A 6321-nucleotide genomic window follows, 5' to 3' on the forward strand; every position below is an offset into this window, starting at 1 on the left:
CATTTGGTTGATTTGGGAAACAGCATTTCTTTCCTTTTTTTTTCTTCTGTATTGAGGCTTGGGAAATTTTCCCCTAACTTCAGTCCAAGTTTGTGGAAATCGTGTAACCCAGGACATCTGCTTGGGCTGAGCCACTCATGGTGATCCACAAGTGTTGTGTTGGGATTTGTGTTTAGCCCCCAAGGTGCTATTCTGAACACACGACACAACAGTTCACATTTTCTGGACATCTAACAATTGTCAGTGGATATGGTAGCCTCAAATACTCCCCATGCAGATGAGTACATATTCTTTATAGTTTAGTGAAGTACACTTTCCTAATCCCCAAACTCTGAAAGCTTTACTCAAAACAGCACAACCATCCTTTTTGTTTTGTTTTTTCCCAGAAAACCTTGCACTTTAAAGACTAGCAGGAATTCATAAACAATCTCCCTCACGTTCCATAACTGCCAATGGCCCTGTTGGGGAGGAGTTTTGGGAAGAGTAATGATACTAAGGGAGGAATTGGAAAAAAAGCCATGCAGCCACCCACCACAGAAATGCCAGACACTAGGAACAGAAAACTTCGTAGGGGCAGAGTGCAGACAGATATCTACCTCCCTCCCTAAAAGCTCTGTACCATGCAACCATGGCAGAAGTGGAGAAAGGACAAATTAAAGTTGGCTGAAAGAAGAGCCTTTTAAACTGATCTTTTCCCTCTCCATTTCTCATTTTCTCAAAGCAAAACTGTCTAATATTCCTGCAATTACTCCTAATCCCTCTCTCATTTGGGTACCATTCTTCACAGGCAATGCATATTCTGGGAGTGAGGAGAACTTCAAGTTAGACCTAAGGTTCCTAAGTTCCAAGTTTTAAGTTGTACCAGCCAGTTCCCCAGGGAATATGAAAAGGAAAATCCAGAGCAAAAGTTCTCTCCATGAATTCTAAAAAAAATGCACATGGTTGGCTTGAGCATCCCTTGGCTATTTCTCTCGGAGATTACAGAATGAATGATAGGGTCTAGAATAGCCCATAGTCACAGCCCCAGTCTTGGATTCTTCCTCTTATAAAAAGCATTAAGCTGCTTATCTTTTCTAACTCACTAGCTTCAGTTTTCTTCCCATTCCTGCTTCTTGCTCTCAGCACTGGGGCCACACTATACCGCTTTTCAGATCCTTGGTCAAACCTTCCCAGCTTCACACACAGCCTCTCCCTTCCCTAGAACACCTCCTCCTCTTTCCTTACTTAATCTTCACTCTCTCCTTGCAGCTTCTTTAGACGAGTCTTCCTCAAACCCTCAGATTAAGTTAGTTCGGCCTGTTATACCTTCTCTCATCAGCCTGTTTTCTCTTCTTAGCAATCATAAAGGCTGTTGACCTGATGCACCACTAGAAAATAAATACAGGGGGAGCAACTACATTGTCCTTATTCACTAATGAATCTCCAGCATCTTAATTGGTGTTTTCTCCTCTCCTCCCCAACCAAATGAGTAAATATATGTCCAACTTCTGCGTCAAGGACTGGGCACTTAGGCTTGTGCTCTTCCCTCTCTGTGTGTTTGTGTCCCATTTTCGTCTTTTTATATGGACACCAGTCATACTTGATTAGGGCTCACCCTAATGACCTCACTTTAACTTAAAACCTTTTGAGAGGCCCTATCTCCAAATCCAGCCACATTTTGAGGTACTGAGGGGTTAGGTTCCATTATATGATTTTGGGGGGTATACAATGCAGCCCACAACAGCCCTGCTTGGGAGGCTTGCTTGGACAGGTACATACAATTAGCCAGCTGTCACTGTGAACTCATTCTTCACAATGACATACAAAGGGAATTTTGCTTTCCTCATTCATCAAATGGGTGCCTCTGACCTGACGGCATCTCGTCAGAGGCTTAGTGAGAAATGAATGTTGTAGGAACCTTCACAGATGATTTAGCTTAACACCCTCCTCTTACAGATGGAGAAACCGAAAGAGATATCAACCTGGCCAAGATCTCCCAACCAGTGAGTGGAAAAACTGAAACTATTTCAGAAATATTCCTAGTTCAGAAATAGGAAAACCAAGATTTGCCCCCAGACTTTTCTACCTTGCATTATCAGTATAATTGCCTCAGGTTTATTTCATTTAGTCTATCAAGGATGAATAATCTGTGGTGATACATAGTTCTGGTTATGAAAATCTTACTTTTAGCTCCTATAATATATGTGGAAAGTTCCTTTCTGTTTTTACCCCAACATCTTGTGCAAATCAGTGTGCTAAGCAAAACCATAAGCAGCACCTCCCTAAGGTCATTTCTATTCTTCTTAAAAAGAGACATTTATTAAAAATATAGGGGACTTAATTTTTTCCTGCCATCTTGTGATGGAAAAAGATGGCAAGACAGAAATAATCCATCATAATCTTTTCAAATACCAAAACACTCTGCTTCCCATGCAGTCGTTTTTAACCTGGGCCATGACTGTAAATGATAGCTGTCATAGAGAAAAGAACTATTAATCCAAAAAGATTCAGCTCTCTCATATGGAATCCCCAAAACCAACTTAAATTCATGAATCATAAAATGTATCCGACATGCCACCAAATCCTCCCAGGCTCAAAGCTCAAAAGCTCTCAGAATTTCACTATACACACTTCCTGAGGAATTTCAATTTAGGCTGAAACGAGATCTTCTGATGGAGTGATATACGTAATAACCACAAAAAGTTCCTTTCACTCCATAAGATCCTTTCCCTGAATACATATTGAGCATCTATTATATGCTGGACATGATCACAGGGTGGGTGTGTTTAGTAGTTAGGGTCAGGTAGCATGCTAGGGAGGACTGACATTACCTCACCCCTGAGATGCATGAGAAAGGAAGAAATTTGCTCCAGATCTCAACTACCTAAGTGAGAATCCAGAAGAGCATCCTTGATTCAAGTGGCTGCCACTTTCAAACTCAGAAAAAAATGTCGAGGGAATTTAGAGAAAGGAGAGATCACTTAAAACTGTGGAGAGCAGGAAAGTAGGAATTACATTCGTGGATGCATTTAGAGAGAAGGCAGCACTGTGACAGGGCATCAGAGAACGAAGAACACTTGAACTTGGGAAAGTGGGGAAGGAGTAAGGAAAAGCATAAGGCAAAAGACAGCTAAAGAAAATGTAAATTATGGGGTATCTGCAATAGTACTTGCAACAGTAATTAGTTCAGTTGCTGGATGAGGAGAGAGAGGTGGTAAAAATAAGCTTTTATTGAGCCTTTGTAGTGTTCTAGGCACAACAGTGAGCACTCTATATGCATAATTTAATTTAATCTTCAAAACAACCCCATGACTAGGTTCCATTATTTTCTCCATGAGAAAATGGGAAGGCTTAGAAAGGTTAAGCAATGTACCCAAGATCACCCAAGAGACAGAATCAGATATTTAATTCCAGAATCTATGCTCATAACCACAAAACTATCCTAGAATTTGATTAGGAGGAAAACCAAGTGCCAGAGTAAAAGCCTGAGACCTTATTCTGCAAGTGTTGGGGAGCTGTGAAAGATTTTGAACAATGAAAATGACATAATTAACGTCATTCTTCAGGAAGGCAAAGGGATCTGTGACCACAGATCATGTGTCCAAAATAAATACAAAAAAGACCTCCCCAGAATTTATATAGAGAGTGAAAAAAGCACAGCTTTCAAGAACAAAGGCTATTTCCCAATCTCAACTACCATTAAGGAATTGATGTAGTCACTAAGAGAGTCCCCATCCTTCCTCACCCCCATTTCATGCATGGCTTCAGGTCATCAGGCTTTGGGCACCAGAACAAAGAAAGCTTTAGGGACAGATGACTCAAATCCTCACAGGTGGTTGTTGAAAGGTTAAACACACAAAATGCCTCATCTTTTAAAGCTGTATAGAAGCAAAAATCAATCACCCATAGAAGAAGTATACAGGTTGGGAATTATCAGGGCAAGTGAGTAATCCCAATGTGTATCCCTACTGCTCCCTCACCACCTCTCTGCCTTCAGTGGTGTTAGTTATTTAGCTTCTCAAAACTAACATAAAAGCGATGCACTTTTTACAACAACTTAACAAAATAAAATGTGAGAGCCTTTTCACCAGAAAAATAAAGAGATAATACAAATTACTTTCCAAACCAAAAAAGAATCCACGATCTGAATTATCCATTTTACTGCTACCAAGTATATATGCTAAAGCTCAAGAGGTTCCCACTGATGTATGAGAGGCCCACATATTACATATCATGTGTCAACTTATGTATTTATTGTCCATAACTGGTATCTTTAAAACCACATAAATGGGAAATTGCCTATTTGGTTATTGGAATTTGAAAGCTCAAATCCTGTCATAAAGGAATAGCAAGATTGTATCAGGGATTACATAATTCTTTCATTGACCACTAAAGAAGCCTTTATTGAGCCCTTGCTATTTGTCAGGCACCATGCTGGGCACTGGGGACCCAAGAAGAACAAAGTCAACTTGAATAACTAAGTTAAAGAATTAGTTAATTAATTACACATATGATAAAGTGCTATAAAGAAGAAAAAGACTGAGATAAGAATAACTGGTGTAGGAGAGGGCAGTCCATTCCTTTCCTCCTGCATGGCTAGTTACAATACAATCCAGATCATGCTAATATGAAAAATCCCTTGGTGTTGGCTTTGTAGTGAGAACCAACCGTAGTCTGATGAGGATGCTTTGTTACTTAAATATCTCCCTAGCAGAAGACTCACAGCAGTTTGCAAATGGCATGCTCATTCATCACTGCAGCACTCCTGAGAGGCAAGAGAGAGGTTCAAGCCTCATTACCTCTATTTAAGAAAGAGGAAGGGCAATGACCAGCCAAATATCAAGGAACAAAGCAGCTGTGGGGTTGATGCTGTAGCTGAGCTCAGAGCCCCTGTTCCTAGCTTTTTCCACTAGACTGTTCATTCTATCCTTCAGCATAAGTTGGCAGCTCACGCATGCCTGGAGGTTCTGGAAGCAAACCAGCTTAATCCCAACTCAGCAAAAGGGCTTATTTGTTACACCAAGAAAATTGTTCCCAATAGTCATTAATATGAAGTTTGTTTACCTAAACTTATAAAATTTCCTATGTGAGAAATCTAGTAAATGGAATCACAAACTGAATAATTTTGTTGAATGTTTCAGCTGGCTTTATCTTCTTTACAACAACAGACAAACAAATGACCCTACATTGGAAATTCCTTTGACGGAAATTCACAGTAGTTACATCAAGTGGAATTTATTATAAGGCGCAGTCATCATGAACCACATCCCGAAGAATAGATTCAGTTATTTAAATATTCAAAGGACATGAGAAAATCATAGAGTGTTCTGGAAGGGATGAAGAAGAATCACTTAATTCAAACCTTTAAAATTCCAGACATGGTCTGAAGCCAAGAAAATTAAAATGACTTTTCTAAGGTCTCACAACTATTGAGCCAGAATTCAAATTACAGTTTTTTGATTCTAAATCCAGTGCTCTGTTAAAGGTATCAGAAACTCTACTCAATAGTCAACACATCCTTGGGACACAGTGAAGACAGAGACACTGTGACTTAAGAATGCTGAGGACATTTTAGGGGCACCTGGGTGGCTTAGTCAGTTGAGCATCCAACTCTTGATTTCAGCTCAAGTCATGATCTCAGGATCATGATCTCAGGGTCATGGGATGGAACCCCGCCCGGCATTGGGCTCCATGCTCAGTGGGGAGTCTGCTGGAGATTCTCTTTCTCTTTCCCTCCCCCTCTACCCCTCCCCCTGCTCAAACTCTCTCTCTCTCTCTCAAATAAATAAATACATCTTTAAAAACTAAACTAAAATAAAATAAAATATTTTTAAAAAGAGAATGCTGAGGACATTTTACTTATAATGATAAGATAGCAGCCTGCTGGCAAGCAGGGCAATGACTCAATGATTTAAAGCCCTTATACTTTTTTACTTTTTAAAAATTTCTCATAATTAAGGCATACATGAAAGTTGCAAGAATAGTACAAAGAATTCCCAGATACTTTTATCCAGATTCTCCAAATGATAACATTTTATTATATATGTTTTATATCCCAACCCCCCTTTACTGAACTGTTTTAAGAATAAGTTTCAGATGTGATGTCCTTTTATTCTTAAATAATTCAGTATGCATTTCCTAAAAATCAGAATATTCTTTTAGGTATTCTAAACATAGAAAAATAAGAATATTCTTGTACATGACCTTAGTACAATTTACAAAATCAAGACAATTTAATGTTGATAAAATACTATAAATCTATAGCCCTTACTCAGATTTTTCCAATTGCCCTAATAATGTTATTTAGAGCAAAACAAAAATCCAAGATCACATGCTTCATTT

This window comes from Phoca vitulina, unplaced genomic scaffold, assembly GCF_004348235.1.
Source record: "Phoca vitulina isolate PV1807 unplaced genomic scaffold, GSC_HSeal_1.0 scaffold13, whole genome shotgun sequence".
NCBI lineage: Eukaryota > Metazoa > Chordata > Mammalia > Carnivora > Phocidae > Phoca > Phoca vitulina.